This window comes from Physcomitrium patens, chromosome 5, assembly GCF_059467195.1.
Source record: "Physcomitrium patens ecotype Gransden chromosome 5, ASM5946719v1, whole genome shotgun sequence".
Classification (NCBI taxonomy): domain Eukaryota; kingdom Viridiplantae; phylum Streptophyta; class Bryopsida; order Funariales; family Funariaceae; genus Physcomitrium; species Physcomitrium patens.
Genome location: NC_143414.1, coordinates 13,025,660 through 13,053,075, shown reverse-complemented (window position 1 = coordinate 13,053,075; position 27,416 = coordinate 13,025,660).

Sequence of the window (27,416 nt, the reverse complement as noted above, 5' to 3'; positions counted from 1 at the left end):
ACTATGCCCTTCTTGGATGATATTCCAATAAAAGGGTATATAGAAGAAGTAAAAAATGAAATAATGGATCAAAATGGGTGCCATAAATTTGTATCTAATCATATTTCAGACTGTGATAAAATTTTATCTCGATTTGAGGAGATTCACTTGACACTATCAAGAGCTAAATCTACCTTTGGAGTTTAAAAAGTTGTTATTGTGGGGCATTTGTGCAGATGGTTTAGTTGCCAACCTGATCCAAATGAAGTAGATGCCATACAATGGATGAAGGATATTTGTAGCTCACAAACAGAGGTATGGAGGATTTTAGGAGCTTGTATATTTTATTGTGTATGGATTCTTCATTATGTATATGTAGCTGATTCTCTTTATAGTTTGCTATGAAAAAAAAAGAGATTTAAATGGGAGAAGAAGCACACAGAAACAATTCAAAAGCTAAAGCAGTTATTATCTTTCACACTTGTATTACAAAGGATAAGTTATGAGGATGGCAAATCAATGATACTTACAATTGATACTAGTCCAATAGCTATTGGTTGGACTTTAGGATAAAATGATGAAGAAGGTGACAAGTTTGCTATTAGATTTGGAACTAAAGTATTAAGTGAACAACAAAGAAACTATCCACATGTAAAATGGGAGCTATGGAAAATAGTTACAGCTATGAAAAATAAAAGAGATTATTTAATTGTGGCACCAGTGATAGCGGAAATAGATTTTTTGTCACTATTGGAAATGATTACCAATTATAATACCCCTGATATTGCTATGCTAAGATAGATTGTATATATTAAATCTTTGAATCTTGAATTTAGATATATATCAAGCAAAGATAATCTTATAGTAGATATGCTATCTCAAGCTAGATATAAACAAGAAGAAGATTTGATTGAAGATACTGAAGATATAGGTACTATCTTCTATTCTAGGACACAACAAAGAGAGGATGAATATCCAAGACCATTTATAGAAGAATTATATGAAGAAAAATGGATTGACATTGGACACTATTTAAGCACATTATCAAGACAATCAGGATGGAGTGATATTCATTTCAAAAAAATTAGATAGAAAGCTTATAACTACCTCTTACAAGGTGGTTACCTATAGAAGCAATGCAAATAAAATAGTAAAATACTACAAAGAGTAGTTTACAAGAAAGAAATGCAAGAACAATTAATCCATGAATTCCATGATAGTTTGTGGGCTGAACATAGAAGTATTTATACCACCTTTAACAAGCTCAAAGAAAAGTATTGGTAGCATAATATGTATAGAGATGTAGTGAAGTTTACAGAATCATGCCAGATTTGTCAGATATACTCAAAGATTCAACATAGAGATAGTTTACATCCTACATATCCACTTGTAATACATTATAAATGAGTTGTAGACCTAATTACTATGTCTATAGGGATATGGCAAATGTAATACTTGGCTCTGGCATAAAAAGATTTATCTAACCAAATAGAAAGAAGAGCTCTACAAATAAAATCCACTTAAGGAGTTTGTAGATTTTTACTAGAAGATGTGATTTGTAGATATGGATGTATTGGAAAAATTACTAATGGTCATGGAGAATTGGATGCACATGAGGCTAGATAATTCTTTGAAAGATGTGGAGTCAAGCTGCACTTACTATAGCTTATAATCTACAAGGCAATGCTAAGAGTGAGTGAGGTCATTCTCTTATTGTAAGGGCCATTGTTAAAGCTTTCAAAGGAAGAGCAAGAGAATGGCTAAGGCTATTACCATTTACTCTTTAGGCTGATCGTACTACTCACAATTCAATAACAGGATATATGTCGACAGAGTTAATGGAAGGATAGAAGCCCATTATGCCAATTGAAGATCAAATACCTACTTGGAGTATCTTGCCTTGGCAAGAAAATATATCTAAAGAAGAACTTCTTGTACTTTGAATTTTTTAACTAGAAAGAAGACCTGAAGATGTGAAAAAAGTAATTATAAGGCTGAGGGAGTTATGATTGAAGAATAGAGATAGATTTGATAAGCGATACAGATTGAGGCCAAAAGATATTCAAGAAGGTGATTGAGATTTGGTATATGACAACAGCTTGGATAACCAACATAATACTCTTAAAACGTTTTCTAAGCATTGTCAAGGTAGAGAGAGTTTGTCTTAAGAAAACGCTGGGCTTCTAGCTATCACTAACTATTCAATCAAGCTTGAAAATAGGGGAAGTCTTAAGTTTATATATAATTATTCCCTTTTTGAGTAATTACACCAAATATACAATCCTCAAGTAATCCACAACTTCCAAAATATGATAAAATCTTCTAAAACCTTGTTTATTCTTATGTGGAGATTTTTCTAAACTTCAACACCTCATATCTCTTAATCCGACCGTCCAAAAAAACTCAAATTTTACATGAAATACTGATGTATTCTTATTAACTTTTACAACAATTTTCAACCGCAAATTCACTGCGGATCTTGAGATATCTTGAAAACCCTATCAGTCGTTTCAAACCCTTATCTTTATATACCCGCATACAATTTTCTTCATATCTCACAAAATATTAGCTCAAATGCCACGAAATTTGTATATATAGCTTTTTAACACAAAATTTTACATTCTCCAAAAAGTTTGAGCCAAAAATTCGTCCGAAAACTCAAGTTATGGCTCCAACCATTACTACAAACAAACCCGCTTACTTATTGGTTTTGATTTAGAAGCGTCGCCTTCAACTCCTTACAACTCCTTCATATGAACTCTAAAAGCAATAATTCTTTCATGAAAAATGTAGGCCTTGAAATCGCCGTTTTAGTTGCACCTTTTGATCTTCAAAAGCTACTGTAAGACTCCTCGTACTCTCAAAAGAGTAACAGTATGTCTTAAATAAACACCTTAACTTCAAACGGTTATAACTTTTTTACTCTAATTCCAAATCCTCTAAATTTTGTACACAAATTGTTCTCAAAATCCTAAACTTTACAATCCTAGCTTTTGATCTCCGAATGCCCCCTTTGAAGTTGCCGAAACCCTTCTTAAGGTCGCAGGCAGCCTCCTCAAAGCCCATTGGGCATGGTATTCGACCAATAGGGATGAAGTTCCCCATTCCTTGCCTTCATCCGACTATGCCTTGCTTTCATCCCTTCCAATTAGCTTCCTACTAGTTTAGATTTTCATCCTTAGGTTTCCACCTTTTTCCAAGGTTTTATACTAAACATTTAGGTCCTATATATATATATATATATATATATATATGTATATATATTTTAATGTCAAAATCAAAAGAAATAAAGAAACAAAGTAAAGTTTTTTATATCAATTCCTTTTAATTTAATCTACTAGCCACTCTAAAATACATCTAGATTTATCAACATATAATATGTTTTAACTAATTTTTACATACTGTAAGCATTTACAGTACGACATCCACTCCCTCCAAACTTGCACATTCTCCGGCATGTGCCAATTTGACCATCTTTGTTTGCTTCATTATTCCTATTTCTTTTCCATCTTCCACTTCATCTAAAGCCAATGTTTTAAACTTTGGACGGTCACTTGAAATAAATCTGCCATGTTTTCTCTTAAATGCCTTAATCCACTTTCCAACTATATGTATCTTCAACATTGTATCATCTAACTTTCAAAATATATATGTTTCATTGTGTTGCATTATTGCAACTATATATGAATCAAACTGTCTTTATGCAAATTTCTTCTATATATTATATTGGTATTTTAAAATACCATTAAAAACCTCTATTTATATATCTTTCATATTATTTGAAACTCTCAATATCTATTTTTGGTTGATATCGATAGACCATTTTCTCCTATCAAAAAGTCTCTTAGACATGATTTTTCTCTCAGAGTCATGAATAATCAAAGCTAAAACCATATCTTTAAGCTCTTCAAGCTTTACTTTTGTCCAAAATAAATGAGAATAATCCACCTTTTCTTCTTGACCACACTCAAAGTTGTAGTTAAGAGTATAAATAAGTACCTTTGTATCCTTGTGAACCATCTTTTCATTTGATATTTCTTCAACTATGAATTCTTGAATTTGGATGGTTTGGGGTCCTTTTGCTAAGCCTTGCGCTCCTCCATATTCAAATTCACCTTGATTTTGGATACATATTGTATCCATAACAACTCCCAAATTACTCATATTTATTCTAATAAATATTTATAAAACCTCATTTTTCATTTCTCCATTGAAAAACTCTTCTATTTCTTCAACTTCTTCTTCTTAAGCCTCACTAGAGCCAATTTTTTGCTCTTCTTTGTAGCCATCATTAATCACAGGATCACACATGAGAGTGAATACTTGGCCAATTTCTTCTTCTTTTTCTTCTTCTTCTTTTTTTTCTTCTTCCATTGTGTGAGTATCCAATACTTCTACTATAATAGCTTCATCTTTGGATTTCCATGTATCATCTTTCTCCTTCTCTTTGTCTTTCTCCCACCATTCTTTTGATAATGATATATCTCTAGGATAAGTAGAAGAAAGCACCTTCACTAGCTTTTGCCCTTCATAAGCTTCTTTATTATTTAGAGACCTCTTCTTGCTTCCAAGTTCAACATCCTCCTCATGAATAGCTCTATCTTTTTTTTTCTCAACCATGGCATTATACAGATCATCATCATATTTTTTTCTACATAAATATACTTTAATATTAATAGCAACAACTGGATCATTCTACCTAGTCATTTTTTTGATAGCTTTAGCTCCCTTAATCATGACTTCTATAATTGGTAGGAAAATAGCCTTAAGTACTTTTTATTCAATTGTAACAGAGTAAGACTCAGCTCTTTCTCCTTGTATGGCATTATTTCTTGATATTTGCTCTTCTACCAATTTTTTCATGCCACCCTTCTCAAAATTAGTCTTTAAAGGCTCATTTGATCCTGTGAGTCTTATCTTGCCCTCTTTGAAGTATACAATACCATCCTTGATTGTACCTTTGTAGCTATCACATTCACCATGCTTGTGGTTTGGATTGTCATACCACATACATCTCTCTACAAATCCCTTTGAGCCTTCAATTATCTTTGATGAATTTGCTATTTGGGGATTTCTTCAACTCAGTCATTTCCACCTTCAAATCTTGTATATCCTTGATCAATTCTTTCAGAGTACCATCATGAATAGTCTTGATCATCCTTTGAGGTGGTCCTTGATTCTGAGATATAGGCATTGGTTCCAATCTCGATATTAAACCACGAGTCTTAATCTTCTATTGTTTAGCCAAAATTCCTACAGTCTCTTTTATTAGCTTCCAACTATTTGTAAAACCACTCTCAGATGTCTTATCTGCTAGATAAAAGAGAAGCTTGTCTTCCAAATATTCATCAGCTACTTATAAAAATAATCCAGTTTTTCTTGTTTCCAAGAGTTGCCTCTCTTGCTGAGGTAATTGTCCAAACTTGGTCTCAAATTCCCTGATTAATTCATTTGGAGCCAATTGATTCCCTGGCCTTTCCTCAATCCACTCCAAAAAAGTCTGTCTTGTCATTTTTTCTGAATCTTCTTCAAAAAATTCATCTTTCAAGAGTTCTTCAAATTTCTTCTATGATATAGTCTCAGAATGTAACTCTTGCACTCTTTCTCTGATTTCTGGTACCACTGCCAAATCAAAGGTGGTAATCATCTTCATCTCTGAAACTTGATGCACCTCCATTTTACATGTGTAAATCCTTAAGAACTTGGTGATATTCCTTCTATCAAACCTCCCAACTTTGTCCACTACTACTTGTAAGGCCTTAGTAGTGTTTCTATCCTCTCCATGCACATGTTGCCTTTCTTCCATAAATTGAACAAATGCCTTGAATAAATCATCGGCACCCACTCCTCCTGATAATCCAAACCCTGGATTTTGATCCCCCATTTCAACTTGTTGAAAAATCAGTGCCTTAAGGTTCTCTCAGTGGAAGCATCAATATGTCGAGGTAGAGAGAGTTTGCCTTAAGAAAACGCTAGACTTCTGGCTGTCACTAATTATTCAATCAAGCTTGAAAATAAGGGAAGTCCTAAGTTTATATATATTTTTTTTCTTTTTGAGTAATTGCACCAAATACAAAATCCTCAAGTAACCCACAACTTCCAAAATATGATAAAATCTTCTAAATCCTTGTTTATTCCTATGTAAAGATTTTTCCAAACTTCAACACCTCATATCTCTTAATCCGACCATCCAAACAAACTCAAATTTTACATGAGGTACTGATGTATTCTTATTAATTTCTACAACAATTTTCAAGAGCAAATTCATTGCAAATCTTGAGATATCTTGAAATCCCTATCAGTCGCTTCAAACCCTTATCTTTATATACCCGCATGCAATTTTCTTCATATCTCACAAAATATTAGCTCAAATGCTACGAAATTTGTATGTATAGCTTTTTAACACAGAATTTTACATTCTCTAAAAAGTTTGAGCCAAAAATTCGTCCGAAAACTTAAGTTATGGCTCCAACCATTACTACAAATAAATCCGCTTACTTATTGGTTTTGATTTAGAAGCGTCGCCTTTAACTCCTTACAACTCCTTCATATGAACTCTAAAAGCAATAATTCTCTCATGAAAGATGTAGGCCTTGAAATCGCCGTCTTAGTCGCACCTTCCGATCTTCAAAAGCTATTGTAAAACTCCTCGTACTCTCAAAAGAGTAACAGTATGTCTTAAATAAACACCTTAACTTCAAACGGTTATAACTTTTTTACTCTAAGTCCAAATCCTCTAATTTTTGTACACAAGTTGTACCCCAAATCCTAAAATTTACAATCCTAGCTTGTAATCTCCAAATTCCTTCGAAAGAGGAACCCTAATCCCTAATAAGGCCTCGGGCAGCCTCCTCAAAGCCCATTGGGCATGGTATTCGACCAATAGGGATGAAGTTCTCCATTCCTTGCCTTCATCCGACCATGCCTTGCTTTCATCCCTTCCAATTAGCTTCCTACTAGTTTAGATTTTCATCCTTAGGTTTCCACCTTTTTCCAAGGTTTTATACTAAACATTTAGGTCCTATATATATATATATATATATATATATATATATTAATGTCAAAATCAAAAGAAATAAAGAAAAAAAGTAAAGTTTCTTATACCAACTCCTTTTAATTTAATCTACTAGCCACTCTAACAGACATCTAGATTTATCAACATATAATATATTTTAACTAATTTTTACATACTGTAAGCATTTACAGTACAACAGCGTTGGTTTAGAACTTACGTGGTAGTATATATTTTGGAGAATGTTATATGTGCATTAAGGAAATTAGATGCAACAAGATTTAGAATTTGAATTGCAAGAAAACGTATAAAACTTTTCAAACAATGGCATCAAGAGCTAGTCCTTGAAGATGTTGAAGAAGAGTTTGATCTATCTATGTATGAGGAAGAAGAATTGGATTTTGAAAAAGATATTATTGAAGAAGTAATATGATGCCGACCACAACTTTGATTCTTTTTGATGCATATCAGGAGATGCATAGGTTTAGAAGGGATAGATGTCGTATTGTAATTTGGCTCCTATATGAAATTAATATAATTATGTATTTAATATATAATTTACTAAATAATATGGTGAAAGCCATATTAATAGATTTTAGTTGATTTTAGAATATAATTTTATTATTACCATAAAAAGAGGTTGTTTAAAAATATTACTATAGAATTTGAATAACTTTAATTTCTTTTGATAGTGGTTTTTAAGATCGTTTTTGATTGATAGTAACTTCTAAATATTTAGAGTCGCCTTTATTAGACATTGGTGATCTTTGAAAACTTATTTTGATTCTCTTATTTGATATTTGGAGCATAAATTATGTAAATTCTATAAGAAAAAGGATTGAAGAAGGGTTTTAGTAGCAAAGAGAATTTAGGACATCCATATAGATGAATGGAGATGGATGATGAAAATCTCCATTCTTATTGGTCAAAAATCATGACCAATGGGCTTTGAAGAGGCTGCCCAAGGCAATATTAGAGATTAGGGTTAGTTTTTCGGCCCCATTTGAGCTTAGAAGGCTACAGTCAGTAAGTTTAGGATTTTGGCTATGGTTTTGGTACAAATTTTGTATAATTTGGAGTTTATGTAAAGGAGATATAGGCATTCAAAGTTAAGGTACTGATTTAGGAGCTACTATCACTCTTTTTGGTATAACGCACACGTAAGGATAGCAATTGAGGATCGGTGATTGCGACTAGAGAGAGCACTTTTGCGGCTACACTTTTTATATACTACTTATTGGATTCCAAGTTGAAATAAAGGAGTTATTAGATTTTGAAGTCAATGCATGCAATCTAAGGATAGAAAGTGACCCGATTTACTAGTGGTTGTGTCTTGAGCTATATCTTGAGCAATTTGACAAGGTTTTGGCTCAAAATATCAAAAAATGTGTAATTTCGTATTAATAAACTTTATACAAAAGTTTGATGATATTTGAGTATTGGATTCTTGAGATATTAAGAAAATAGTACTTGCATGCTTGTAAATTAGGGTTTAGAGCATCTACTAGGGTTTCTTAGATGCCAAAAGATTGGAAGTTAATTTGTACTTGGTTTTTTTTGTAATTAAAATCAAGGGTGAATTTTACCTATCCTATAAATTTGAGATAAATTAAATGGCTAGATCAAGAGTTATGAATTTCTAAAGTTTGAGATGAGAAAATGTTTTGTACGAAAAATATGTTTTGAAGGGATTTTGTTATATTTTGAGTTTTATGTAAATTAAAGGAGTTTTGGAAGCTTAGATAAGATTCATATAAAGGTTTAAGCTAAACCTTTTACAGCTAGATACCTAGTGTATTTCCAAATAGCAAATCATGCTATAAGACAATGTTACAAATTGATTACCTTATTGCAAAATACGGATCTTATTACTTGCAACATAAGTTGTATCATATTTTTCATAAATAGGCAAGAATTCTGCCAAAAAGACCTCCAAATTATCCAATATTGGATCTCGTTGTTCAAAAAAAGATGAAACCACAATAATACTAAACTTCAAAGAAGTGTAATAATGAATCCAACTTTTTATCTTAGAGTTGGATAGCTTTGACGTTGAAGTTCAATCACAAGTTATACTTAATTAATAAATCCTCAAAATTTAGATCTTATACCATCAAACTTCTTGAGCAAAGTAACTCTTAATTTTCTAATACTTGAAGGATGTTGTACTATGGGTAGAAGGACATGATTTGGTACAGATGTTGAAACAGCTCTAATCATCTCTATATCTTCACTTCCTGCTATTATTATTGATCTTTGTGGTAGTAAACTAAGTTGATGCATCACAAGCATCAACTCCCTCAATTACTCTTGCATTTGTGCCATTGTACTCTTCATTTCAACAAGCTAAACCATAATAAAACTCAAAAAAATATCTAATATCACTCAAGACAAGTAGAAAAAAGGACTTAAAGATGAAGAAAATACTAAGAAAAATATTGATTTAGAAGAGGATAATCTACAACTTCAAATATTCTTATATCTTATCATGACAAAGGGGTAATCTATTGTTAATCAAGACAAGATAAAACTCTGATATTATAAGTGTACTCTTCTCAATCTTTCAAGAAGATGAACTAAAAGATGATGTATAAACCAATGAAATCCGTGTCAAAGAAAGAGTGACAAAATAGAAATAAGGAAGTACGTATATTAAAAAAAAATTGGAATGGCTTATTGCCAAAAGACAAGAAAACTTGAGACTCTTGAAACTAAACTAAAAGCAAAAAAGGAATTGACAAGAGTGAAGAGGGCTTCTCTCTTATCTCTATATATACTATTTAAATAGGAGCTACATTATCGGGGTAGAGAGAGTTTGCTTCAAGAAAGCGTTGGGCTTCTAGCTGCCACTAAATGCTCAATCAAGTTTAAGATATAAAAGTACTAAGTTTATATAAATAATGTTTTTTTTGTTAGAGCAATTACATCAATACATAAGCCAAGTACCAAAAAAACACCCATATGTATGATAAAGTATCTTAAAACCTTATATATCCTTATGAGAAATATTTTTTAAAATTCAACAGCTTATATCTCACGATCGGATTGTCTAAAAAATCTAAAATTTGACATAAAGTACTGATATACTTTCAAAAACTACCACAAAAAAATTCAACTATAAATTCGTTTCAGATCTTGAGATATCACCAAAACCCTAATAGTAGCTTTAAACCCTAGATTACATACATTTGCATGCTATTTTCTTCATATCTCACAAAATAAGTACTCAAATACCATGAAACTTTGATTTATAGCTTTTTAACCTAATAATTCACACTTATGGAAATTTTTAGGCAAAAATTCATCTACAAACTCAAGATATGGCTCCAACCATTACTATCAATAAAATGACTCACTTACTGCATTTGAATTACATGTGTTGTCTTCAATGTCCTATAACTCCTTCATTTAGACTTAGAATTTGTCAAATAGTATATGTAAAATATAGTCAAGAAATTTTTCTCTCCAACTCTAGTAGCCGATCTTTCATTGCTATCCGTATGCATAGGTTATGCTTCAAAGAGTGATAGTAGGTACAAATTTGACACCTTAACTTTGAACACTTATATCTCCTTCACAAAAATTCCAAATCACACAAACTCTTCACCCAAATTATACCTAAAATCCTGAACTTGCTAATCCTAGCCTTCAAAGATCAAATGACTTCGAAAGAAAAATCCTAATCCCTAATACGGCCTCGGGCAGCCTCCTTGAAGACCATTGGGCATGGCCTTCGACCAATAGGAATGAAGATCTCCATTCCTTGCCTTCCTTTCATCCCTCCCAATAAGCCTCCAACTAATAAAAAATTTATTCTTTAGGCTCTAATCTCCTCTTAAGGCTTTACACTAACATTTAGGTTCTATAATTTTTTTGAAATGCTATAATTGAAAAGATAAAATTCAAATTAAAGTTTCTTAAATCCACTCTCTTTAAATTAATCTATTAACCATTCTAACATACACTAAGACTTATGAACATATTATATGTTCTAACTAACTTTTACATACTATAAGCATTTGTAATATGACAACATGGCCATATTCTATAAGACCTCTAATATATATTGACTTTGTAGGAAACATGCTTTGACTTATAAGGCAAGTTTTTCTATGTGTGGGCCACATACTTAGCTTGGTCTTCAAGCTAATAACATGTATGGCACATGTTCAACTTGTTGACTACTTTTCTAATCCAAAAAGTCAATTATAGACACCTATAAAGTCAAAGTAGTGTCTATCAAGCTTTTAGAAAGCTTCTATGGAAGATATTATAGAATTAACTTACTTTTATTTACTTCTACTTATTTTTATCTATTTATATAGGTAATTATTGGCTTACATGTATACGTCTATGACACTAATTCAATCAAACAAAGATCTATACTAAAATACATCTATGAAGAGTATACAACTTAGTTTGTATCAACAAAAAAGATGAATGGAAGATTGATTTTTGAATTAGGTATGGACATTTTGAATATAATGTCATGCCTTTTCAACTCATGAATGCACCAATGGCTTTTCAACATCTTATGAATGATATATTTTGTGAATTTTTGGAAGATTTTATCATTTTCTATTTAAATAATATTCTAATCTATTCTAAGAACATAGAAGAACATGAACTTCATATTTGTTATGTGTTACAGAAACTTAGAGATGAAGGATTATATGTCAAGTTAGAAAAGTATATATTCCACACTACTTAAGTTTATCTTTTAGGATACATCATTATCAACGAAGGCCTCATGATCGATTCCAAGAAGGTTCAAATTATTATAGATTGGAAGATTCTAAAAATAATACAAGATAAGCAATACTTTTTGAGCTTTGTTAATTACTACCAAATCTTAATCAAGAACTTTTTTCAAGTTATAGCTTCACTTACATGTTTGACTTGTAAAGACAAATTAAAGTAGAATAAAGAAACAAAAGTATCATTTAATGCTTTAAAGAAAGCGTTTACTTCTGCACTAATCTTGTATGGCATCGACTTCTTCAAGATATTTTTTATCAAAATAGATACGTCAAATTTTGCTATGGATGCCATGTTGTCATACATAGAAGTAGATGATAAACTCCATCTAGTAGCTTTCTATTCCAAAAATATTTTAGTAACCAAGAATAATTATGAGATCCATGACAAAGAGCTCCTTGCAATCATAGATTCATTTCAAGAATGGCGTCACTATTTAGAAGGCGCTACAAGTCCAGTCACTATATACATAGGTCATAAGAATCTCAGGTACTTCATATCAACACATGTTTTGAATTGTCATCAAGTCCATTGAAGCATGTCTTTATCCAGATTCAATTTTAAGATTATTTATCAATCCAAAAACCAACAAGGTCTATCAGACGCCCTTTCTAGACGTTCTTATCTTACACCAAAAAAAAGAGATGCATCTTTTGATCAACAAAGAATGATTCTTTTGAAGCTCAAGTATTTTCATCTTCAAGTAATAAAATCAATATTGTTTGTTGATTCAACCTTTGTCAAGTAAATTCAATGCAATATGTCTTTTGATTATTTTGTTTATGATATTAAGGATACTTCTTCTAAATCCTATGACAATTCAAAGTTTGAATTCAAGAACAACCTACTATATTTCAAAGATTGCTTATACATTTTAGAAGGCGAGAGATGATTACATGTCATTCAAACTCGTCATGATTTTCTAGCTGCCAAACATTTTGGATACAATAAGATTTTGGAGCTAATATTAAGAAATTTTTGGTGGTCTCAAATGTAGAAGGCAGTCAAAGACTTTATACAATCATGTGATACTTATTCAAGAACCAAAACTCCTCCCTATTAACCTCATGGACTTCTTCAACTATTACTAATTCTAAAACAATCATGGTCTTCAGTTTCTCTAGATTTTATCATGGATCTTCTAGTCTCAAGTTTATATGACTCTACATTTGTAATCATAAATTGCTTCACCAAAATGGCATATTTTGTATCATGTATAAAATCTATTTTAAGTGAAGAAACAACTAAATTTTTCATTGATAATATCTATTGCTATCATGGATTGTTAAAAGATATTATATTAGATAAGAAGACTCAATTTGTATCAAGATTTTAGAAAATCCTATTCAAGCTTCTAAAAGTAGATATAAAGCTCTCTTTAGCTTTTCATCCTCAAATTGATGGACAAACAAAATGGATGAATTAAGTTTTGGAGCAATATTTTAGGTGTACTATCAATTATCATCAAGTTGATTAGACATCTCTTTTGCTATTAGTAAAATTTAGATACAATAATTCAATATATTTTTCTATTCAATAAATATCTTTTTTTACTAATTATATTTATTATCCATATCTTAATGCTTTTAAATTTTTAAAAGTTGATAATCTTAGGATAGAAGTTTTAGCAAATTGTTTATCAGAGCTACATGCAACAATGAAGATACAATTAAAGAAAGTTCAAGAATGACAAAAGACCAACGTATATATCTATTGTAAGGAGCAACCACAATTCAATATATATGATAAGGTATAGTTACTTCATCGCAATATTAAAACTACTCATCCTTGTAATAAATTGGACTATCGTAGGCTAAGACCTTTTATTATTTGTGAACAAATCAATCATGTTGCTTATTAATTACATCTATTAAAATCTATGAAGATCCACCTTATATTTTATATATCCCTTCTTAAGCCATATAAAATAATGAATATCTTGGAAAGAAGACAAATGCCACATCTTCCTATAGAAGTAGACAATAATCAAGACTTTGAAGTGAATGAAGTCTAAGATTGAAGGCAGTGCCAAAATAGGTTAGAATATCTTATTTATTGGCGTAGATATGATATTAATCAAAGCACATAGGAACCATTAAAGAATCTTGTAAATACAGCAAAGAGAGTAGAAGCCTTTCATCAACGACATCCATCAAAATCAAGATGAAGAATTGTAAAGATCCATGAAAGATGATGACCACTCCTCGTAGAACTCATTTCTTAAAGGAGAGGTAATGTTACAAACATATACATTTATCTCAATAATTACTTATATGATTGGGTAGAAGTAGATAAATATAAATAAATTTCATAAAGTCTTTTAGAAAAGCTTCTTAGAAGCTTCATAGATGTGGTTTTGACTTTAGATGTATTTGTAGATTAGAAACTTGGTCAACAAGTTAACCACATGTTGATAGCTTGTGGAACAAGCTAACAATGTAGTGCATACATAGGTAACTTACCTTGCAAGTTAAGACATGTGGCTAGCAAAGTAAATACATGTTGAAAATCCTATAGAATATTGCCATAGAGTTCTTAGTTAGAAAATATATATAGAGGCAAGAGTGAAGCTTTCTTCACTCTTGTCAATGCCTTTTTAGTCGTAGTCATGTTTCAAGACTTTCTAGTCTTCTTAGCAATAGTCATTCTAGTTTAATATTACATCACTTTTTGAATGAATTTTTAGTTCTCTTCAATGATATAAGAGTGTATAGAGGATTTTTTTTCTTCGAGATTCATGTCTTTGACACAATAAATAAAAATTTGATATTTAAAAAATCTTATATACAAGGCTATACTAAAATAGAATAGCATATCTTGTACATTTATATGAATATGATAATAGTCAATGCATATGAGAGTCAATCAAGAATCTTATAAGTACACCAAAAAAAATTGAGGTTATTTCTCAATAACATCCATAAAAACTAATATAAAGAATTGGGTACTTTTTTTCAATAAAGAAAACAATATTTAGTGAAGTTTTCATTCTATTTGCTATCTTTGTTTGTAATTTCAATGTATTTATAGCGCTAAGGAGAAAAAAAAACTGACAAGGAATAAATTCAACTTAGGAGATATTGTTATTGACTGATCAAACAAAGTAATAAGATTATCACAACATTGTAGAAAATGAAATAAAGATTAAGATCCTCAAGAATAACATATTATTTCTTGAATAGATGGTGAGATTCAATGTGCTTGATATTATGACCTTGGAAGAAACTTTTAAGTTTTAGTAATAATATTAAAAGTAGAATCTATCTCTAATAATATTTTAAATGTTTCTAATCTACAAATACATCTAAAGTCCTTGAAGGAAGTTACAAAGACTTTTACAAAGATCAAATATTAGGATAAAATATTTTTATTATTTATACATATTTTAAAAATCTTGAAGTTTTTTTATAGTGCTGATACATACTTTTTTTAGATTAGAATTAGATGTAGTATAAATTAAATATAATTTTTATTTTTTATAGCTTGAAAGAATTTTTTTAAATTAAATAAAGCTTTTTGGTTCTTAAGATAATATAAATTGATATAATTTATTTTTAAATATACTAATAAATTTTTTATTGATTTGGCTTTATTATTATTTAAACATAATTTATCTTTGTGTAATCAAGGTATTTCATAATATCTAATTTAATAATAATAAAGAAATTAAGATTTAATTCATAAATAAATAAATTAAATTTATAAATTATATTATTTTTAAAATTTTTAAAATAATTATAAAAAATAAAAGAAATATTTATATGATAATGTATAATCATAAAAATAATTATTTCATAAAAAATCTAGCTATATGATTATAATAAAAAAAAGTTTTTTTGAACAAATTTTTATTTTATTATTACTCAATTTTTTTTATAGTTTCATTATTTTTTAAAAAATATTAAATAATGAGTTTGATACATACAATTATTTCATTTTATTTCATATTTTAGAAATTTTCATTCTACAGTATACATATGCACATCTTTCTCGTTTGATTATTGTGAGTTATTGTCACGGACACAAAATACAGACTTGAAATCTAACAAGAAGTTCAAGAAGAAGTGGCAGAACTAGATTAAACAGATGAGTACAAGAACAACACCAGAAAAGTGAGCTAGAACTCCAAGGGATGTGTTGTCGAGACTGAAGAACTCTTCAGCCTCGATCCCTATATATACTCCTACTTAGGAAGCTTCTCGAGCTACTTCTATTAACTAGGAAGCTTCTAGAAGATTCCAGAGGCTTCCTTTTTAGAAGGTTCTAGAAACTTCTCGAGCTACTTCTATTAACTAGGAAGCTTCTAGAAAGTTCCAAGGGATTCCTTTCTAGAAGCTTCTAGAAACTTCTCTTCTAGAAGGTTCCAGAGACTTTCTTTCTAGAAGCTTCTAGAAACTTCTCTCTAAAAGGTTCCAGAGGCTTCTCTTCTAGAAGGTTCCAGAGGCTTGTTTTCTAGAAGGTTCTAGAAACTTCTCTCTAGAAAGTTCTAAGGAATATGTCCCTAACATCACCCCCTCCTTTAGCTTCGAGGTCTCTGAGAAGCAATGTTGTTGATCAGTACCAACGTAAGAAAATGAAGATCTGTCGCATAACTTTTGCTATGAACTCCAACTGTTGTTCACGAGGCAAGTGGTTCATCGACCCTTGGAGCCAACGGTAGTAGCCTATGCCTTCGACTTCTGACCAAGCATGAACTTCCGTGTCCTCATTGTGAAATTGTCCTACAAACATGCCTTCTGGTTGACCATCGTAAGTAGGCTCGATCTCAAATACGATCACCAGTGATCGGTTACTCGGTATCCTCCGTCGTCGTTGTGGTACATGTAGTTCTTCATCTCGGAGTCGCCTTCGTGAACTACTCGGTTGCGATACTCTGACTAGCATAGTATCTATCTCTTGGCTATCCATATCAAAAGACCAAACTACGATCTATCTTAGAGAAAATAACTACATCAACTATGAATTTTGCTGGTGCTCTCCCCTTTTCTTATATTGTTGGGAAAACAAGCTTTAGAAAGAAGCTATCATCGAATTGATTTAGGTTTATCGGGATGTCGTTGATGAAACTCCTGTACCTTTCGTAGCGCATTCGCAAGATTTTCAGCTGGCTCCCACGTTCGCTCATTAATGTCATAGCCGCACCAATGAACAAGATATTCTAACTTTCCCTACTTTCACCGTGAATCCAATACCTTTTCAACTTCGTATTCTTCGTGGTTCTCGATTTCAATACTAGGTGGCGGATATTGCACTCTTCCAGAAAAAGATGACTCTCGATAAGGTTCCAACAGAGAAACATGAAAGACTGGATGTACCTTCATAGAAGCCGGTAACTCGAGCCAGTATGCCACTGGATTAATTTGCTTCTGGATGATAAATGGTCCCAATCTTCGATAGTCCAACTTATCACATGGTCGCTTGGTCTTGATATTTCATCGAAGAAGCCAGGCTTTGTCTCCAACTTTGAAAGTAGGTGCTGGATTCCAAAATCTATCTGCAGACGTCTTATAGGATTCTTGAGCGGATTGTAATTGAAGCTTCAACATAGTTTGAAGCTCTGATAGTTGCTTTGCAAATCCTTCAGCTGCTGGATTGTTCTTTGTTGACGGACTCAATAAATCAAGCTTCGGATGATACCCATATTTGGAAAAGAATGGTGTTTGTTGAGTCGACGCATGGAGGGTGTTGTTATATGCAAACTTAGCTAGCGATAGATATGTAGTCCAATCGTCTTGCTGATAGTTGATGCTGCATCGTAAGTACTGCTCCAAGACTTGGTTCATCCGTTCCATTTGGCCATCAGTTTGAGGATGAAAAGCTGAAGAAAGCTTGATATCCACCTTCAATATCCCAAAGAGAGATCTCCAAAACTTTGACACGAACTGAGTACCTCGATCTGATACGATATCATCTGGTAGTCTATGATATCGATACACATTATCGAGAAAGAGTCTTGCTGTGACTTCACTGGACGATGTCTTCTTACAAGAAACAAAGTGTGCCATCTTCGTAAGCCGATCTACCACGACAAAGATGCTGTCAAATGAGTTTGATGATGGCAAGTCCGTGATGAAGTCCATAGAAATTGAAGACCATAGTCGACGTGGAATTGGCAATGGCTGTAGAAGTCCATAAGGGCGATGCCGAGGATTCTTAGATCTTGAACAGATGTCACAAGAGAGGACAAAATCTTTCACATCCTTCCACATTTGGGGCCACCAAAAATCTCGGGAAATAAGCTCCAAGGTCTTGTTGAATCCAAAATGTCCCGCAGTTGGAAAATCATGGCGAGATTGAAGAACTCCGAGTCGTGCTAGTCCTTTTGGAATGTACAATCGCTCTTTAAAGTATAAAAGATCTCCCTCCACCTTGAACTTGTCGTCATTGGTACGTTGCTTGATATCAATGGCTATTGAATCTTTAATGGTCACAGCACGTACCTGGTTTAGGAAGTCAGCATCAAATGATACAATAGTAGTACAAAGTTGAAATCTCTCTGGCTTCAATAACGTTGTACATTGTTGATCAAACGCTGCTTCTCCAGCCTTTGGTGCAAGATACGATCTCCTTGATAAAGCATCGGATAGTCCTTGCTGTCTTCCAGATCGATAAGTGATAACAAAATCGAATCTAGATAGCAACATATTCCATCGAGCTTGACGCCGATTTAAAACTCGAGCTGTCATGAAATACTCCAAATTCTTGTGATCCGTATATACGGTTACTGGATGTGCAACTCCTTCAAGAAAGTGACGCCATTCTTCGAAAGAATCCACTATAGCAAGAAGTTCCTTATCGTGGATCTCATAATTGATTTCAGCAGTACAGAACTTTCGAGAATAGAATGCAACTGGATGGAGCTTCTTATCTTCACTCATTTGTGAAAGCACAGCTCCCAAAGCAAAATCTGAAGCATCAGTTTCTAAATAGAAGGCCTTTGTAAAGTCTAGATGTACCAAAATTGGAGCTGTAGTAAATACTGTCTTCAAATCTTGAAACGCCTTCTCCGCCAAAGGTCCCCATTCCAACTTATCCTTGCATGTTAATCGAGTGAGAGGAGCAACAACTTGAGAATAATTCTTGATGAAGATCCGATAGAAGTTAGAAAAACCAAGAAAGCATTGTACATCTCTAACCGTCTTCGGAACCTCCCAAGACATGATTGCTTCTACTTTCTTGGGGTCCATCTTCAAACCTTCTGTAGTCGCAATGAACCCCAAAAATTCCATCTCCGTCTGGTGAAATAAACACTTTTCTAATTTGGCATATAGTCCTCGCTTGCGTAGTTTCTCCAAGACCAAACGAACATGCTTGTCATGCTCTTCCTTGTTTTTAGAGAATATTAGAATATCGTCCAAGTAGATGACAACAAAATCGTCGAGGTGTTCTCGAAAGATGTCATTCATCATATGTTGGAAAACTGCTGGAGCATTGGTAAGACCAAAAGGCATGACATTATATTCGAAATGACCATACCTTGTACGGAATGCTGTCTTCCACTCATCTCCTTCCTTGATTCGTACGAGATTATAAGCTCCCCTTAGATCAATTTTTGTAAAGATCTTCACACGTCCAAGTTATTCTAAGAGACTAGAAATCAAGGGTAATGGGTAACGATTTTTCTTTGTTACCTTGTTGAGGCCTCAATAGTCCACACACATCCGTAATGATCCATCTTTCTTCTTCACAAATAAGATGGATGCTCCAGCTGATGATTTTGAATGACGAATGAAGTTCTTGGCTAGATTCTCGTCGATGTACTTTCGTAACTCTGCCAACTCCATTTGCGATAGATTGTAGATTGGGCCAAAAGGTGGTTGTGCTCCTTTTTGCAAGTCTATGGCACAATCATATGGTCGGTGTTCCGGTAGTATGTCGGCGTTCTTCTTTTGAAACACGTCTTCAAAATCTTTACATTGCTCTGGTATACTTGCTGTTGAGATCTTCTCCTCGGTAGTTGGAGCCGCATAAATGACAAATGGAGTGCCTTCCTTAGATGATCTTATAAACGCTCTTGCTCCAATGAATAAGGATTTCTTTTTTCGAGGTTTTTTACTAGGTTTTTTCTTGGGTGGTTTTGTGGGAAAAGTCATCTTCCGCAACCTCCAATCTATCAATGGATTATGTTTTTCCAACCAAGAAAGACCAAGAATAATAGGATTTGATGGGGTTCTAATAATATTAAAAATAATATGACTACTATGGTCTTTAAACGTTACTTCTATAGGTTTTGATTCATGGATGATACTACCAGACAATAAAGGTCGCCCATCTATGACCTCAACATGAACAGGTTTTGATTTTTGTACTAAAGGGATCTTATGACGCTTTGCAAATTCTTCGTCTAAAAAACAAGCAGATGCTCCTGAGTCTAGTAGTGCTAAGGTTCTCAGTTTTTAAGGGCCGATAAACAGAGGGATTGTAAAACAAAGTGCAGGTTGGGCAGAAAGAAAGGAACCTGATTGTTGTTGGGATATTTCATTGTCCAGCCGCATGGTTCCTACTGTGGCTGGGCATCCTCGTTTTCCTGAACAAATACTCCCCTAGTCTTGACTATGCCTCGATTTTGCTTTTTGGGGCAGTTTTCGACTTTGTGGCCTTCTCCACCGCAATACAAGCATAAATTTTCCTCCATACGTCGCTTTTTTTCTTCTATAGTAAGAGATTTGATATGTATCGCATCAATTTGCATGTCTTCCATCTCTGAATGCGAATTCACACCGCTTGCCGACATAGTTGGAGCATGGCAAATTGTATGTTGTCTTGAGCGTTGGTCTTGGCGACGTTGGAATAGGTGATTATCGCACTTCACAGCTTGACTAATGGCTTCATTGAGCGTTCGTGGATCAGTAAGAGTTAACAGCAAATCCTTCACATCATCTCTTAAACCCCAATAGAATTGACTCATCAACGCTTCTTCATCCCAATTGATGTCGCATACTAATTGCCTGAAATCCGAAGCATAGACTGATGTAGAAAGCATCCCTTGTCGTAGCGACCGAATCTTTGTTGTAGCCCATCGAACCTTATCGTGTTCACCAAATGCTTCCGCAAATGCTTCCAAAAAGGTTTCGAAGTTGTTTAATATGGATGATCGTTTCTCAAACAAATGAGCAAACCATGATAGAGCTTGTCCCGTAAGTAAGGTTCCAACAAGCCCAACACGTGACTCCTCCGTTGGATATCGTTCGGGCTGTAAAACTGTTATCAACCTGATTTGATTGACGAATCCTCGAAACTTAGAACGTGTTCCATCAAACTTATCTGGAAGGCTAACTCGAGGCTCCTTATGTTGTAGAACTAGTGGTTCTTGTCGAACCTGAGGTAAAGTTGTTTCTCCAAGTGCCGAAATTTGAGGCTGGTGTAGTTTAGATTGTGCTATCCCAGATACTCCATCATTATGAAGCCTTGCCACCACTCCTTCAATCTCTGCAGTTCTTTGTGATAACGTAGCGAGGGCATTCATAATAGCATCTAACTTAGACTCCGAACTTTCTGTCATACTAATGTCTTGACCTCCGGCCATTCTAAAAGAAGGACAAAAATGACCCTATAAGAGGCAATATTGGTTTATAGGAGGGTAATCCACAACCTATAAAATGCCTTAAGAATTTCAAGAAGAGGGGTAATCCACTCTCTCCAAGAAGAATAAGACTCCAATATTGTAACAGAAGAAGTATCAATTTAGAGGAGGGTAATCTGCAACCTCTAAAAAATGCTAGTATACCTTCAAGTAGAGGGGTAATCCACACTCTACTAAGAAAGAACTAGCTCTGATATCTCAAGTTAGTGTAGTCTCGACAAACTGTCACGGACACAAAATACAGACTTAAAATCTAACAAGAAGTTCAAGAAGAAGTGGCAGAACTAGATTAAACAGATGAGTACAAGAACAACATCAGAAAGGTGAGCTAGAACTTCAAGAGATGTGTTGTCGAGACTGAAGAACTCTTCAGCCTCGATCCCTATATATACTCCTACTTAGGAAGCTTCTCGAGCTACTTCTATTAACTAGGAAGCTTCTAGAAGGTTCCAGAGGCTTCCTTTCTAGAAGGTTCTAGAAACTTCTCAAGCTACTTCTATTAACTAGGAAGCTTCTAGAAAGTTCCAGGGGATTCCTTTCTAGAAGCTTCTAGAAACTTCTCTTCTAGAAGGTTCCAGAGACTTCATTTCTAAAAGCTTCTAGAAACTTCTCTCTAAAAGGTTCCAGAGGCTTCTCTTCTAAAAGGTTCCAGAGGCTTGTTTTCTAGAAGGTTCTAGAAACTTCTCTCTAGAAAGTTCTAAGGAATATGTCCCTAACAGTTATAGAAATGAATTGCTGGTGTATTTTAGTACAAAAAATACACTTATGGTGCTTAAAATCACTAATTTAGTGAGTTTGTCTAGGAATTTTGAGACAAATAATAAAATATATATATATTTAAATATTTATATAGTTATATACATATATATATATATATATATATATAATAAAATATTATAAGAATAGGTCTCCTATAGAATTTCCTTTGAGAAGAAATTTTAAATTAAATATCTTTTCTTTAGTTTAGCAATATAAATCATGATTTTATAATAGTGGTCTTATCGTCATTAAATGTTTAATTGGGCTAGAAGTTGAATGGAACCTTTAATCTAAGTCAATTCAAAAAAGAAAAAAAAAAAAAAAAAAAAAAATGTGAAGAAAGGTAGGCAAATATTAGGAGAGAGTTGGGAGAGAAAAGAAAAAAATAGAAGAAAAAAGAAGAAGAAGAAGAAGAAGAAGTAAAGAAAAGCACAAAAGGAGAAGAAGAGAAGGAAAGAATAGAAGAGGAGAAAAGAAAAAGTAAAGAAAAGAAAAAGAGAAAGAAAGTAGAAGAGAAGATGAGAAGGGCTAGAGGCTGCCCAAGAATGGCAGTAGCCTCGTCGTTGATAGGGGTCTGGGCCGCTCTGGATCCCTGCCCCTGTCTTGTTTTTTTTGTGTTCTATCGGCTCCAAGTGTTACGGTGCTTCCGGTGTATTTCCTTACGGTGTGTACTTCTTCATCAAGGGGCATTGTGTGTTTTTTTCACGTTCTCGTCGGTTACATGTAGCGTTTTGTTTTTTGGCCCTCATACGCCGTGGAGCACTTGGGGTACTCTCAGGCGGCGGTCCTCGTTTTTCTCTCAAACTGTGCATGCGGCGGCGTGGCTGTCCACATCTGATCAGTGGCTGCGTCCAGGTTTGGCGTAGTGTATGGCAACTAGAAAAGTGTGGTTGCCGTTGCTGTGAGATCGGGTAGCTGGATCTTAATAGGTCATGGTGCGTTCGGAATTTGGTGCAAGCGTAACGTCGTTGCAGTGCGTGTGCGGCTGCATCTTTTCCTTCTCTTGTGCCGTTGAGGTGCGGTAGCAAAATTTCGAGGTTTTCGCGTTCGGCGACGTTGACGTTGGCGCTAGAAGCTGCTCTGCTGCGGTGTTCCGATGTTTGAGGAAACGTCTGCTGTGATCGTCTTACTCATTGCCTCCATACCTTGGAAGTGCATTCGCAGTTGCAGAAGTTGTGAGGGATCGCTGTTATCAAAGAATTTGCGGATTTGAACGTCCGCTTGTATTTTTATTGAGGGATTATTCTTCAATGAGCACAATTGGGCACATCGATCGGGCGTAGGTGTTGTTGAAGATTGCAGCGAAGGCACATAACATTCTCATGCACCGCATGTGAAGCGATGCGGCGCTGATGGCGTTGCTTGTGTTGTAAACGCGGAGTTTCCTTCTATCGGCCAGTTGCAAGCATTGTACAGGCCCTCGTTGAAGTCATGACAAAATGATCATGGTGTTGAGGCTTCTTGAACCACATAGCGCGATGTTCCAGACAAAACGTAATATGCATAGTGGGAGGATTGGTTGAGTTAAATCTAGGTTGTGTACTAGTTACAATTGACGGAAAGGTGATGATCCAGCGGCGCGGCCAGTTATGGCGTTTTGTGGTTGGCTTGTGTTTTGTGGTTGGCTTTTGTTTAAATTCTTAGATTTTTAAAGAGCTAAAGATTCTAAGAATTAAATAATTAATTCACTTATTGTGAACTAGAATAAGCTTTCAACTAGTTGAGGTTTATTTTAGCTCACAATTATATAATTTAATAAAAATAAATGTTTATTTATCAACTATGGAAGCATGGAAATTTAATTATTAAATATTACAAATAGAATTGTAAAAGTTAAATTCTTAAATCAGATACATGTTCATTTGTTTATTTATTAATACACATATTAAAAAGTTTATTTAAAAAATTCTTTGCATTGTATTGTGTTATATTGAAAAAATTATATTAATTTGTTTAGCATGATTATATTTAATAATCATTGTTAGTTGTTAAAATTTTAAAGCATGTATAGATTCATTTGTTTTTGCAACATACAAATGATGATTACAAATTATAATAATCATATTATAATTTTTGTAAAATCCAATTTTTTTAAAAAAATTCTCATCTATTTTAAATCCTTTAAAAATCTTTTTTTTTTTAAATCTTTTCAAGTATTTAATCTTGATTTTCTTTGTGCTGGTTTATAAAGATGATGTATTGCAAATTTTTATTTACTTATTTATTCTGAAAATTTTAGTAAGATAAGTTTTACTTTTATTAAATTTTCTAAATGTAAAGAATTTAAGACAAATTAAATTTTTTTTTACATAATATAAATTTCTAAAAACAATATATATATATATATATATATATATATATATACATAATATTTATTTTTTTCATATTAATTTAAAAAAGAATACTTTGAAACTTCAAAAAAAAACTATTACTTTTAAGAAAAGAAATGGTCTATTTTACATTAATAATAATAATAATAATAATAATAATAAAAGCTTCAATATTTTATATTTTAATTTTATTATACTCACAAGGACATAATTCTAATAAGATGTATTTATATATATATATATATATATATTAAACTTATGTGTATATATATATATATATATATATATAATATCTATTTGTTAGACTAAAAAAGTACTAGAATAGTTATTTCTAAGAACAAAGAAATTAAAGAGACTTGAATGGTGTTTTGAATATAAAATAGGAATTGGTAAGACCAACAATTTCTTCGATCTTACTTCTATATATTTGCTATCAAGAAGATTATGTGGAAGTTTTTTTAAAGACTATAAGTTTTGCAAGTCAAGTACCTTAGTTTTAATAATGCTCCTATAATGAATATTTAGACCTTAGAAACTTTTGAAAGAAATATCCATAGTTTTGTAACAAACTCATGAATATTTTTGGATCCTATTTTCATTTATGAATTTATTTTTTTATTTTTTTATTAAAAAAAAGGATATTTATTTAACCCGATTTTAGCTATTATAACTTACATTGGTTTATTTTAATGATGTAAGTGACTATAAAATTATGTACAGATATATATATATATATATATATATATATATATATATATATTGGAATTTAATAAAAATAGTTTTGACAAACGGTGGAAAAAAATATATTAAAGTTATTAGTTATTGGTTAAATAGATTAAAGTCTTATTTGCAATTCTTTGATATTCATTATAGTCAATTTTTAAGAAACTTATCAAATTTTCATTTGAGATCACTTCTTTAGATCCAATTTTTAAAATACAACTAATATTATATTTTTGATACCTTACAAAAACTTGTGTAGGCTAAAGCTAATTACTATCATACAATATAACTCAGCACCAATAAGATTTTAAATATTTTTGTAAAACATTTAATACGATTTATTTATCATGTAAATATATTTATCATACAACTATGTAAATAAAGTAACTATTATATCTTAAGATATGTTAACCAATGCATACAATGTTGCTCTTTAGATTTACAAAGGAGTGTGTTCATCTAAAATGAGTTAGTATCCATGTATGTACTTACTAACTATTGTCTAAAGTGTGTCAATAAAGATTATTTGTTAAAAAATAATCATAAACCAACGAAATTCTAGTAAGTATACTGAAAGTATATTATTTTTTAAAATGTTTTCAAAAGATTATACAAGTTGAATTTTTCATATTCTTTTACAACAAAGCTTTAAATGCTTATTAAATATATATTTAATTTTTGTATTCATTATATAAATAATTTATTTTTGAAATAGATATTTCTTGTTATAATTTTTTGATGCATTTACATTGTATATATATATATATATATATAGAAATACACCTCTTTGTAAATTGGCAAAAAATTAGAACCATTGAATGTAGCTTGTACCATTTTTTACAGCAAAAATGTAAAAAAAAGATTACAAATAAATTCATCTATTTTTAGTTATATTTATATTGATATTAATTAAAAATTTAATGCAAAAATTTAACCAAAAATCAAGGTGTGCTCTATAAAGTTAATCATAATTTTTTTTAATGGGTGAATGTAATTATGTTCTCTTAAAAATTAAAATTATTGTTATGTTTTATAATATTAGCATCAAAAAAATTAATTAAGAATTTCTTGTTAGGACGTTAAAATACTTTTTGTTTTATAATGTGATCACTAATTACATAATATATTTAGAAGATCTATATTTAAAAAAAATTGAATTACATTTAAAAATTTCATCCATATTGTAGCATTAAATAAAAATATTTAATTTTTATTTGTTTTTCCATATCTATCATTTTAAGTGTCTCTAAAGAATAAATTGGTTATGTGTGATAACTTTAAAGATAAAAAAACAATTGAGTTTTTAGTCTAAAGTCAATCTGAGATAGTGAAACTTTGTTTAATTGCATTTATATTAAAAGAGGCTAAAAGAATACATATTACAACATTCAATATTATTTTGGCACTGTTGCTACACGAAAGTATTTCTTCATTAATGTAAATGTCAATATTATGTTGGGATTTGTGATTAAAATTTATTTTAAGTAGATAATCTTGTAATAATTTGTACTACTTTAGTCTTATTACTTAATTCCAGGTACTATTTGAGAGTTTATATACATATATTGGAATTAAAGAACTCACCACTGATTGTTTTTAGACAATATACGAAATTCTTTCATGTGTTTGCTACTTCATGATGTTCTTTTATTTATTTTGTGAGTAATTTTATTGTAAACCTAACTTGTACTACATTGATTTTTTATTTTAAAAAACTACTTTAATCTAAATATAAATATGTTTATTTATCTTGTATCTTTTAATATTAAATAAGTATTTTTTCTTACAATTAGTCCTATATCTACAAGATCAAAATCTAGATTTTGGTTTAGATTTTTCTTTAATAACATATACTTTCATTCATCACCTTTTCCTTTATATTTAAAAAAAAAAAAAAAAAAAAAAAAACCTAAAACAAGGAGAAGTCAACTAAACAAGGCATTGTTTTTGGAGGAATCCATGACTTTTAGACTCATCCTTCTTTCCCTCAATTCATATCCTTCCAAAATTATGTAATATCTTCCCCTATCCCACTAAAAATTTATTTAATCCTATAATTTCACTTCTATGTTGACATTCTCTCATTAGCTTCTCTATGAAACTTACACTTTACTCATTCTCATATTATAATGCTTCCTATTGAGTTCTCCTTCTTAGTTTTGTATCACCCTTGTTGTTCATTTGTGTTGCAATGTCTTCTTCTCCTTCAGTGCCCAATCAGTGCCCAAGTAACCAGACTATGGGAGTCCCAGAGCCTCATGCTTTTATTCCT